This window comes from Anthonomus grandis, chromosome 1 (genome assembly GCF_022605725.1).
Source record: "Anthonomus grandis grandis chromosome 1, icAntGran1.3, whole genome shotgun sequence".
In the NCBI taxonomy this organism is placed as follows: domain Eukaryota; kingdom Metazoa; phylum Arthropoda; class Insecta; order Coleoptera; family Curculionidae; genus Anthonomus; species Anthonomus grandis.
In genome coordinates, this window is record NC_065546.1 from 32,577,181 (window position 1) to 32,590,947 (window position 13,767).

Genomic DNA, 13,767 nt, shown 5'->3' on the forward strand with positions numbered 1-13,767 from the left:
GCTGTTGTGAGACCTTACCTTTTATTATTGGTGGCCGAGATTTACGAATTATCTACCCTTTCACGCTAGCGATTTTTCGGTGTTGAGTCGCGACTCTAGACTGTTTGACGATTAGAGCTCGAATGAAAATGAAACGCGCACTGTTTAAGGCCTCAAAACAAACAAAAAACTAAATTATTTAAACAAATGAAATACTTCCTTAACAAGGTGAGTAAACCAAAGGCATTAAATTTAACTAAAGAAAAAATACCGAGTGATAAAAGAACATGAATCAATATGAACTAAATAAACTAAATGAAAACTTAACAAACAGTATTCTTAAGTAATAACTATAATACTTATAAACTAGGCTAAGCTTAATCTAAAGAGTGAGGCTAGAGTACTATACCAAAATAGTTTCGATAACTGAAGACTTAAATTAAAAAATCTTTTGCAAATCTCTTCACTGTAGAAGCTATTCTGTTAAAAGGATTATTTAGTAGATAGACTTTTATGTAAAAGGAAATATGGAGAAGCGCCTCACAGTAAAGAAAAGAAAGACACATATTCTGGACTAAAACTACTAAAGTAACATTCAGAACTTTAAATGCAAAGCAAATAACTGCCTTTTGCTCGATAAGGAGTTAATACTCAAATAGGACATGATCTCAGAACAGGTAAGATCCAGGCCCGACTTACAGGTAACACTCTTTTAAAAGACCATTCAGTTTAGCTAATGCTATTTCGATTGTAGTAGCGCTAAAGGACATCTGGTTGATATGGTTTAAATTACATTAAAAGAGTTAGTATTCTTGTTAAATCCAGATAAAAAATGGATGGCAGAAGTTTGCAACAGGTATATCAACCTTTAGGTCATGAAGGAACATCTCATGGAACAGTAGAAGCCTCTTAATTGGACTGCAACTTTGCAAACTTTGCGAATCAAAAAGATTTGCTATTATGTTGTATTGCATTTTCGACGCTCTCAATATAATGGTAAGCACTTCTTTAAAGTAATTTAAGTAATCAGTGTTTGATCTTGATTGTCTGTACCTTCGGTGTACTATTTTTTTACGATAAACTAGACTTTCTTAGAATGTGTTCTTTTAAATGCAAGTACAGATTCAATCATGAACAAGAGAATTGAAGTTTGCAACAGTAGTATTTAAGCTATCATTAACAATATTAAATGCCAATTGTATGTAGAAATAGTTATTTTTAGATATAAAAAATGCTTGATTAAAGTTATAAGAATATATCACTGGTAGTTTTAAGTAATGGCTTTACTATTTGATATTTGCAGCTCAAAAGCAGGATGATACAGTTCAGGACTGACTAGACTATTACCTTTAGTGGTTAAAGTGGAATGAAAAGTTTTAAAGGAACGGTCAGGAGTTATTCAGTGATCATTAAATACTGCGTTGAGTTGCATTAAATTCTAGAAAAGTAAGTGTGCCACATAAAAGGTTTTCTTTATCAGATATTACATTACTAATAAATTTAATTTAAAAAAATGGAGATAAATTAAACAAAGAAAATTATAGGCTGATTTCAATGACTAGATGTATTTTTAGAGTTTTTGTAAAGACTATAAAATTGAGATTAGATAAATTTAAAGGAAAATGCCGAACAAGAAAATTCTGTCAAACTCCCCAGTATAAATTTTCAGCAGGACTAGATGTAGAGGACGCTATGTTGCATATTACAGATTATATAGTAACTAATTTTAACAACAAACTTAATACTCTTGGATTTTTTGTAGACTTAGCCCGTGCATTTGACACTGTACCTCATATAATTTATTCAGTAAACTTAAAAATATTGGAATTAGAGGTAATGTAATAAAATTATATTAGTCATATTTAACAGGACGAACACAAGGCGTAAAAATAAAAGGTGTATATAGCAAATCCTACAAATTTGCATTGGAGTACCATACGGAACTGTTTTCGGTCCTACGCTTTTCTGTTTATATTTACACGACCTTTTCTCTGTGATCTCGGATATAGATTGTCAACTTGTATGCTATGTAGATGATACTGTTGTTTTAATTAGGGGCAAATCTTGGGAGGAGACAGTTAGCAAATCAGAGGATCATATATCTAAATGATAATTATGGATGGATCAAAATATTCTTTCAATGAACGTACAGAAAATAGTATACTTGTGTATTTCATTTTCAATAAATGATAACCAAAATAGCAATTTTCCGGATATTAAAGTACCAATTACTAATTGAGTCAATTTTAATATATGGGCTTAGCATATAGGGCAGTGCATATTTTACAGTAATTCCACCTTTAAACATCACACAAAAATATATGCTTATATAAAATGTTTACTAAAAAACCTAAAAGATTTCTATCAGACTTACTTTATAAACAAACAAACCTTTTAACAATAGGACAACTATATATAAAAAGTGTTCTTCAACATATGAAAAAGAGAGAATAATTATAAACAATCAATTTTACATAGTTGATAGGGGTAGCTTGGTAGTGCTACTGGCATACTGCACAGCCTCACAAGAATTTACATACATTTGCCACTACAACTAAAAAATTTGAACTAAATTCTAGTTATTTAAATAGAATTTCTACCTGATTCAAAGCCAGCAAATATTCATAATTCTCACAATGTTACGGTGAATTGATGTTGGAAATTAGTTATAAATTATTCTTTTTTTACTTTTACGTTAATTTGGTTTATCTTTGGGTTATATTTTTAGAACGTTCTTTTTTGTATTTTTTTCTTTTCTTCTATTGCAAATTTAGTTCGTAGTATAATATTTCTTTTCAAATTTGCATTTTGTACTTTATCTATTGTAAATAAAGATTATAATATTTAAGTAGAATCTAGACAAACTATGGTAGCTTAAGGATTTATTGTTGTATTTTTTTTCTTAAATATACCGTTTGTCAACATTGTTTATATTCATAAAGAATTTTACTCAAAATGTGACTTTTTAGTGCCAATAACTTAAAAATATTTGAAGATAGACTTATGAATCCTATAGAAGCAAAACCCGACAAATCCACTTTTGGTCAAAAACGAGGTTATTATTTTGAACTGTTTACATAATAAAAATCTGCAGATTTAAATAGGTTTGTGGTATCAAAAACCGTCAAAATACGTTGAAATTTAAAGTAGAATATTGGCTATAGTTTCAAAATCCCCCAAATCCTAATGTCAAATACAACGCGTCGTAACAAAAACCGACAAATCCATTTCGACCAATCACGGCGCTCCCGGCGTCCACATAACAATACTAATTTTACGCGCGAATTTTTTACGATGTTTGTTAGTATAACGTTGTTCGCGGACTCGAACAGTAGTATTTTGTACTTTTTTTTAATTATTGCCAATTTGTTTATTAAATAATAAGTTTTAAGTGCCTAAAACTCTATGAAATGGAATTGACAGAGTCAATAAAACATACGACGCCTCTCTTAGCAAGGAAAAGAGTGGCTTAAACCAGAAACTTGGAAGAGAAAACGAGAGCAAAATGAGAGATACATTTTTTTTTAAACTTATTGACAGTGTTTTGCATAATATTTAATATTCTAGATACAAGAATAAAAGTTTGCAGGAGTATCCAAAATGTAAACACGCGACAAAATCGTATCGTTGCAGTTAATTGTCAATGTACAATGTTTCAAATTTTCATAAAACTTTTTATCTTCACAAAACTAAAATTGAGCAAGACAACCTAATTTTAAAGCACTGCCTGATTAGAGATATTAAACGCAAAAGGACCCAAAATGAAAAGGGCACGTCTAAAAGAAGTTTTTCAGTTGTTTATAATATTCCCAAGGCCAATACTTTAAAACTGGTTCCAGTTTGCAGGAATGCATTTACTAAAATTTTGGCAGTTGGTAAAGATCGGATTAATGGGGTTTTAAATAGGTTTAAAGAATCCGGGAAAATGGCGTATGAAACAAGGGGTGGCGACAGAATTTCTGAAAAATATAGTGCGAAAAAAGAGTCAGTAATGAAATTCATTGAAAGTTTTAAGGTAATCGAGTCTCATTATTGTCGAAACAGAACTAACCGCAAATATTTACCCTCAACACTTAGTATTTCAAAGATGTGGAGACTATGACGATTTAGAACATTGGCTTTGGTTCACCCCGCACTGATGTGTGTTCCGTGTGTCTCCAATTAACAGAAAAAATAAAAAATGAGAAAGACGAAAATAAAAAAAAACTAATGACGGAAAGACATGTACATAAATTACGCTCCAAGGCTTTCTTTGACAATTTAAAAGAAGAAAAACCTGAACTAATTACAATATCATGTGATTGCCAGAAGAATCAGGTACTACCAAAGATTCCTGACCAACCAGTTTATTATAGCCGCCAGCTTTATATTTACAATTTTACCATTGTTACTGGCAGTTCACACTCACCCCTCACTAAAAATAATGTGTCAATTTATGCTTGGACTGAAGACGAATACCATAAGGGATCAAATGAAATAGCAAGTGCTGTATTTTACAAACTTTGTCAACTAGACATTAGGAATAAAAATAAAGTAAGATTTGTTGCTGACGGATGTGCAGGTCAGAATAAAAACTCTACTTTAATTACAATGTGTACCATCTGGCTTAGTCAGAAGGCTCCTCAGTCAGTCTCAAAATTAGAAATTATCTTTCCAGTTGTTGGGCATTCCTTTCTCCGTGCAGATTGAAAAAAAATATAAAAAAAGAAATCTTAGTCTTCGTAGAACAGTACCTTAATATTTTTGCTGATCACGGTAAAGTTTATCGATTTGCACTTCTAAGTGCACAATTGAAAGAAAGCTTGTAAGGAAACAGTAAAACCTACTGGACAATGGCACTTGTCATTTAATGCATGCAAGAGGTACATATTGAATCGCACTAGTTCTGGACAGGTTACGATTCGAGGAGAGCAGTCCTATAAATCAGATCTGGGTGTTTTTAAATCAGTCTTAAAAAAGGGCAAGCCACCAACCGACATAAAACCAGTATTAGTTCAAAAGGTTATACAGCCAAATCCTAAAAAGCTAAAGGATGTCCAAACACTCCTCACCAAACATTATGAAGATAAATGGAAAGAACTGAATGAACTGGAATACTATAAGAATATTCTTGAAAAATACGAATTAGAAAATCTGGAGAACATAGAAATTCCAGAAAATGAAGAGAATTTGTGTGAAAACATGCCTTATTTAAGTGATTTGTTAGTTTAAACTATTTTTTAAATAATGTATGATAAGTATCTATGTTTGTTAAATTTTTCCGTAATTAAATACGTATTTCAAAAACAAAAGTTTTTTTTTTACAAAATACGACAAATCCACTATGGTCAGTTTCAAAATCCCACAAATGGGTTTGTTAGTTTCAAATCCAGGACAAAAAAAAATTTATTTCAAATAACTTTCACTAAGATGTTTTTCCAGGTTGAATTGTTCAAAATTAGATGCTTGATGACTTTCTCTATGTATATCAAGAAACTTAAAAAGATATTGAGCTTTTAATTTCCACTTATCGTTTTTTCTCATTTCCCAAAATTTTCTAAAAGTGGATTTGTCGGATTTTGCTTTTATAGGATTCATATACAGGAGTGTCCTACTTAAGATGGATATAAGCCAATATCTCGGTTGTTTGTTGAGCGATCTTTTCATTTTTGGTAACAGGCTGTATAGGCTATAAGGCGCACATTTTGCCAAGGGTAAAAAATGCGATATATATTTTTTGATTCAAGAGTAAACTACATTTAGGACATTATTTATTTTTAATTTGTTAAATTATATTGAGTACATACGATACCACTGGGAAAAAAAAAGCTGTGTCAACATCCTCGACCAAAAAAAAGTATAGTGGCTTTCTAATGCATTTTTCATACATTTTCCTATTTCTTAAGCAAACTTTTCGTAATTTTTGTCTAGAAAAGTATTCATATGCTTGTTATATTTGAGTTTTCAATTCTTCTAATGTTCTTGGACGGGTTTTATAAACTTTATATTTGATAGCACCCTACGGAAAGAAATCCAGAGGTGTGAGGTCTGGAGACCTAGGGGGCAATGGTATAAAAGAACCATTTCGCCCAGTCCATTAATTTAAAAATTTTCATTGCAAGAAAACCAAAAATTTCGCACCGTTTAAAGTCGTATTGAAAAAGAAGGGTCAAAAATGCGGTCTTTAAAAATACCACACCACACATTTACTTTCTCAAAGTATTGATATTTACAATTAATTACCAAGTGAGGATTCCATTACTCCATATCTAATATTCTGAGATTATACCTTCCCGTTGTAAGAAAAACACGATTCATCAGTAAATAGAAACTATATTATAAATAATATATTAATAATATGAAAATATTATTTGCCAAAATAGACTGCGGTCTTCGTACAATTTAGCCATGTTTAAACAGTACTCCATTATTCTCTGATCATCATCTGGTCGTAACGTGTACAAAAATCTTAGTTTAAACGGTCTAATCCTATTTCTTTTTAAGCTCTTAAAACTGTACTCTTCCGCCTACTATTAAAGCTTTTTAAACTCGATGGTGGATCAGCCGCAACTTATTTAAAATTCTTGCATCTTATTGATGATTTCTTTGCCCTCTTACTTTCTTCTGTACTACCAAATCCCGTTGATAAAACATTCGATTTACTTTACACACCGTGGTGTACGATATTAAGTGATCAGGGTGCCTCCGATTAAATTCTTGTGAGACAGTTTCGCGCACCATCTGCTACTAATCTCACTATTTCTACTTTTTCTGTTAAATCTAAACGCATATTAACTCTTTATGCTATATAAATTTTATTAATGTTAGCAATGTGACAAAAGATATATTTTGTTTCCAGGGCCATTTTTGTTTTTAAATAATTATACTCTTTGCCGTTAACTTATACAGAGAATTTGTATATTCTGTTAGATGCTCGAATCCGCTCCAATCCATAATGCTGCACCTGTGAGGAGTCGAGGTAAATAGATTGGTCGCAATAATCATTTTGTCGCATGGCCTCCTAGGTCTGGATTTTTTTTTGGTGGAGTTCTATGAAAAATAAAGTTTAAGTCTTCCACGAACATTAGACGAATTGAAAGTTAAGAAAGCTATCGGAAAACTTAAATCGATTAATATATTGATATAAATCAGTTGTTTATTCAGTGGCGTCGTAAGTATATGCTTAAAAAGATAATAATAAAAATGTCTTATTTTAGTGACACACCCTATATGAATATTTATCAAAATTAGAACTTAAGTATCTCTTACTTTAAATCTCTTAAATTACATTCAATCCTCTCGGTGAGGAGGATTGTGTGTCCTAAAGTTTAGTACTTTACTCTTGAATCGAAAAATATCACACAACATGTACGTCTTTAAGGTATCGCATTTTTTACCCTCGGCAAATTGTGCGCCTTATAGCTATACAGCCATCAACCAAAAATGAAATAGATCGCTCAACAAACAACCAAGATATTGGCACAGAATAAACAATCTCACAGAAGCGAAGGCTTGCGTCGGCTCCTTTGATATCCGTGAACCAGTTTTTTATAAGCCCAACTGACAGATGCACCCGGCGCAAATACACTGAGATATCTCGTAAAGTTGTAGTAAACGCATACACTGAACGAAGTGCTTTTATTTTTAAAATCAAAATCGGTATATTCATATAATACGGGAGCGAACTACAAAATTTAGTTACATTTCAAATAGGATTTTTTTTTTGTTAAGACCTATATTGGTCCTTGCTTTTTAGAATAATTATAATAATTATTATTTTTATAAAAATTGTTATTTGACAGTTTTGATACACGATAGAGGTGTAGGTTAGTATACTTTTAATTTGTTTTGGAATAGAATTTTTGTCTTAGTTGTTTTATGATAATGGTAAATAATATTTGCCTTTAGTAAGGCACTAGCTGAGAAAAAGTCTGCTATTTGTGTGATGTTAATATGTTAACAATATACATATACATATGTACATAGGTAGGTATTTTTAAATTAAAATTTAGCTGGAAGGTTTATACGCAGGTATGTTTTCTCGTATGTTTTAAACACAACACATTTAAGAGTAAGTGTGATCGGCTTTTATATATTTATATATAAAAAGATATATGTATGTATTATTATATGTATACATATGAAGGTACCACACATACGTCCATATTTTATAAAGGTATTATACGTAGTATAGTCGCCGTCTATTGTGATAGTCTGGAACAAAATATAAGACTTTTAAGGGTTTTACTACTACTATATTATGCACTTGCATGGGTAAACCAGTCCATAAAAAGACAGATAATTGAAAATTAAAGTCATTATTCTTTGTCACATAAAAATACTGTATACCTAAATCAACCTTTATATTTTTATCTATGTACAATGCTATATACCTGCACGTATGTACACATACATAGATACATATGGTTTAGGTATATACATATATGTTTATTAAATTAAATAATGTTTATTCTGTATTTATTTGCATGACACGACAAATTAATTAGGGAATATTCTGAACTTTTCAAAGCTTTTAAACAACCATAATTAATAATAAATAATACATAATAATGTAACTTTTCTATACCTACTTTCTTTTTTTATTGTTATTGCTCACCTTCTAATATCCCTAGGAAACGAAAATAAACTTTTTCCAGCGACGCTTTTGGCAAAACAACCCCTATACGCACAGAAAGTTGGTATTTTAATGTTTTTTTTTTTAAGTTTTTAGCACAACACAAATGAAAGAAAAAACAAAAAGTCACAGAGCACAGAGTTAAACTCCAAAACAAGGTAATATGTAATACCTACTTAACAAAAATAAAATAAAAAACGGAAAATTATAAAATATCGCAAATATACACACTAACGCTCGTACTAATACACTAATTATGACCCGATACCCCACGTGGGCGACGACAGTTGTACCCGTTAGAATGGGGGTAAATGGGAGGAGCCTGAACGAAAAACCGGTACGGTAGAAAGGGCTAGCCTTCGCTTCTGTGAGATCGTTTATTCTGTGATATTGGCTTGTATCCATCTTAAGTGGGACAGCCTGTAGTACGGTTATTAAAAAAACTTTTATTTTTTATGCAATTATTTTTCTTATTACTATGTTCAAATTTCTTGTTTTCTTGAATTTATTGAAAAACATGCGGAAAGTCAAAAAATAATGCCGTTTTTCCTCTTAAATGGAATATCCTCTATATCTTTAAGAGCCCCTAATTTTTTGCTAACTTTATAGCCATTCAAATTCAAATTCAAATCTTTATTATCCAAAATTGACACAATACAGTGTATGGAATTCATCTATACCTGGTCGTATATACCTAAATCTACACTATCACTAATCCTAGTTTACATACTCAAGAACATGATTAAGCATATAAAATAGTAACAGAAATAAATATATACGTTACAGCTAGTTATTACTCCGAAAGGTAAGTCTTAATATCACAATAACACTTTAAAAGTAAAGAAACTTTCAATTTCTTTTTAAATATTGACAAACTATTGCAATTTTTTATGTTATTTGGCAATTTATTAAATACTTTTGGACATATTTTCAGGATAACATTTTTTGAAAGAGTTAGTCTAGTATGCAACAAAGATAAATCATTTCTTAGTCTAGTTGGATAATTATGAAAAAAACCATTTGTCACAAATAAATTAAGATTTGTAAAAACAAATAAACACACTTCAAATATATACATACACGGAACAGTTAAAATCTCAAAGTGATTAAAAAGCGATCTACAGGAAGTTTTTGGGGGTACTCCCGCCATACATCTAATAACTTGTTTTTGACCAATAAATACACGACACGCATACGCTGAAAAACCCCAGAAATGGATCCCACACGAATCCTAAGAGTGGATTGTGGCATAGACCACACAAACTAACTGGTTTTTATCCATTAAGGACCTAATATTTCTTATGGCATAACAAAGGCTACCTAATTTTAATGCCAAATCATTGCAATATGCCTCCCATGAAAGAGTGCCATCTAGTATCAAGCCAAGAAACTTTATTGTTTGTTGACGTTGCAAGAAACTACCATTATTGCCTAATTACATGTCAAGATCAAGATTTATTTGACCCCGATGAGTGTAAAAAAAAACATATAATTTGTTTTCTTGGTATTAAGAAAAAGCTCATTTAAAGTAAACCAATTATTTAGCTCGTGCAATGCTTTTCCCGCAGTAATGTGCATATTTCTGTACACTGTTATCGAACAAGGGCTGATATATCATCCGCGTACATTGTAACGTGACTATACAGTAAAATCTGTAGGCAATGAATTTACAAATATAAGAAATAATATAGGCCCGAGCACCGAACCTTGAGGTACTCCCAAGTCAGTGTGAAGATTGTTTGAACAATATGAACCCAATTTATTTCTTAGTTCCACGTATTGTGTCAACACCCACTCAAAGACAAGGCCTTAGTGCTTGGCGCGTGACGTCATCGATGTGGGCCACCGATTTTTAAAAACCAAGGGATTTCATATGCTAATATCTCAATATTTGGCTTATTTTAAAAAATGCTAGGAATAGAATAGAGTTCAGGAAACATTCAAAGGTATGTTTTAGTTCTGGTTGAATGTCAGGTTAAATATTATGGTGTAATATTAAATGCAGACTCCCAACTCCCCTACATCTGCGCCAAAATTCAACATACGTATTAAGGATTTTTTTATTTTTTTTATACCATTAAGTAGTAAAAAATGTTATTATATACACATAAATACATATATTGACTTTAAAAGCTTAAAAAGCTTAGGTATACCTACTCCAGTTCATGTAATTTTTTAATTGCAAAAAAAGAAGCACATTTTTTCTTCGAGGTGTCAAAATCAGGAAAATAAAATTGTTGGTCTGGTTTAGAGTTAAGCCAATTATTAAATACACATTTAAGTAAGTGAACTGTGTTATCTATGGGATGAGTATAAACAATGCTAAGTTGGTCTGCAGTTGAAAAATGACTAATGGCATTATTATCACACTATTAAAAAACTATGTACCCAATCTCCTCTAAATTTTCAATAATTGTCTTAATAAAATTATAAAGTATGTCTGATGTAATTTTGGAGATGGGAGCTATGTGAACTACTTCCTTAAAGCTGGAACACACACTTGTAATCATAAAAGTAAATGCCGTTGAAGCTAGAGACTTATTATTGACTGATGTTCTAGTGATATTACCGCCTTTATAGTCCATGTAAGGGTCAATATGAATTTCATCAAAAAGTAGTGTCACAAATCTCTCATGATCCTTAAGTAAACTAAACACATTTCGGGCATAAGTTAAAAACATTTTTTTTTTCATACCCATTATAATTTGAGGATGTGGTAAAATTAGGGATCCATAATCTCTTAAATACTTGTATGCATGAGGACTAATAGTATAGATTATATAAGTAAAAATTATTGTACTACTTGAATATCTGTACCTTTCCTTTGCAGTTGTAAGCAAAGCTAATTGTTTACAAATAAAATTTAAAGAATGCACTATTTTGTTGTCTTGTAATGTTAAAACACAAACTGGCTCGCTATATAAAAAAGTTTCAAAAGTTTCAGTCATGGTCTTAGTAATTCTATTGTAAAAATTTTACCTGTGTTGGAATCTTGAACTTAATATGTATAATAAAACATATAATAAAGTACTCTTTATTATATTACCTTCAGGAAAATGAGCTTCACATACTTTGGTGTTGTTTGTGGGCTCAAAGTCATCTCTGTGTATGGCTTTTACCCATTTTCCCCTTAGATTTAGGTATATCCTTCGGAAAACCGAAGACATGCACTTTAGGTCCGCCGTTTTTATAGTTTCCGTTACAACCCGGAACACAACACATTTGAGGCATATTTACACTCTGATATAAGCTACAGAGAAAAACATTAAATTAAACACGAACTGAAGTATTAAAGTCTGATATAAACAAATAAAACCGCGGCGCGCCGGAGACCCGGTTTTTCCGAGGATTTTTCTAGTCCGAAAGTACGATTTTGCGATTTAAAAGTACGCGAAGAGTTTACATAAATATAACATACACGTTTAGCGGAAATAAACAGTTCCGATTTTAGAAAAAAACACAAAAATGAGCTAATGTTTACTGCGGATCTCGTCAGAAATACCGGCAACCACAAAACATAAATATAAACAACCTAACCTCTCGTTTCATCAGGTGGCACAACTAGTAGATGCGCCGCTGTCAGATTTATATAGAAAGAACTCCTATTGGCAAGTAACAAGGTATTAGATAAATTATAAAATTTGAAAAAATGGAAGTTTAAATTATGAAAAGAGAAATAAGGATGCACTCTTTTTTTAAACTAAATTGTAAAGTAAGAGCAGTTAAAGATATAGATTTAATTATTTTAAGATAGTAATCATTCATAACATCCTAATGTTCACGGCAATCTGCAAAGTCTGGCAGCGTTGCAGGCAGCCTTCCGCGGACGAACAACGGCAGCGTCAACAGCCGAATTCACCTGAAAATCAACCCGAAGTGCATGGCCCAAACGCGTGACGTCACGAGCAAAATTTTTTGGAGCGCTTTGTCCTTTTGTAGAGGTGTTATTGATTGTGTCCGATATGCTAAAAAGAAGGCGAACCAATTTAAGCCGACGCCTCTCATGCCGTATGACTCCATCTCGCACAACAAAGCATCATGGCTGACAAAGTCTAACGCCCTGCTTAGGTCACAAAAGATCCCCACAGGGCGCTCACCTCCCTCAAGTGCATCGATAACCTCAGATAAAAATGACAGACGAGGTAGATCTACCCAACAGAAAACCATGTTGTCTTTCCGAAAATATTTTATTTTTTATTAGATAAGCTAAAAGTCTATCAAGCATTGCATATTCAAGTATTTTTGAGAAACAGGAAGTTATCCCCTTTTTTAAAAACAGGAATAACCTTACAATTTTTTAATGAGTTTGGAAATATTCCATTTTCGAATGACATATTAATGAGATATATTAATGGTCTGATGCAAGCCTTCGCGGTATTTTTAAATACAGATAACGAAATTTCATCAGGTCCTCCAGACTTTTTATTTTTCATTTTATTTTTTATAATATTTAGGAATTCACCCTCACTGAGAGGCACAATGCTCATACTATGCAAAAAACATGCAAAAGAAATATTCTGGATATTAGATGAAATATCTTTAATTTGTTTTAAAGTGCTTAAAATATTTTGAAATTCTTCAATAAAAGAGTTATTAAAATAATTAGCTACTTCTATAGGATTTGTAATTAATAAGCCGTTATTCTCTATATTAAATTCAAAAAAAAATTGTTTTATTGTTATCTAGCTCAGACTAGGATTTTCAGAGTTTGTTATTTTATGGTGATAAAATAGTTTTTTACTATGATTAATTAATAATTTATGCCTGGCACTTTCACCTCTATATGTCGTCTCTAATTCCGGGATCAGACGTCGTCGGTGTAAATATTTTAAATTTTTGCTAGATTTTCAATATTTCATCTGTTACGCATGATTTTTATTTGGATATGAAAATTTTAACGTAAAACTTAAATTAAAATACCATAAATATAAATAAAATAAATCAAATTGGACATTAAGATTATTTTCCTTATCGACCTCTGCCCATTTTTCACACTCACGGACAGATTTAAAATTAATTATATTAGTTAAACACAAAAAATTTCTTTTAAGCTGGTCACCCTGATTGACTTCGTCGGAACATTTGTTAAAAATTCTAGAATTAAAAAATACAGTTTCATGATTTGGTATAGTATTGCTTTCTACCACAGAATCCTTACATTCAGATATATTAGT

At 31.4% G+C, this 13,767-nt stretch overlaps 1 protein-coding gene across 2 annotated transcripts in view; it reads right to left on the reverse strand.

Moving 5' to 3' along the window:
* The window catches only part of LOC126739708 (DNA-directed RNA polymerase, mitochondrial), a 77,654-nt gene that overhangs the window by 27,511 nt on the left and 36,376 nt on the right, over positions 1–13,767 (reverse strand). The window lies entirely within an intron of this gene.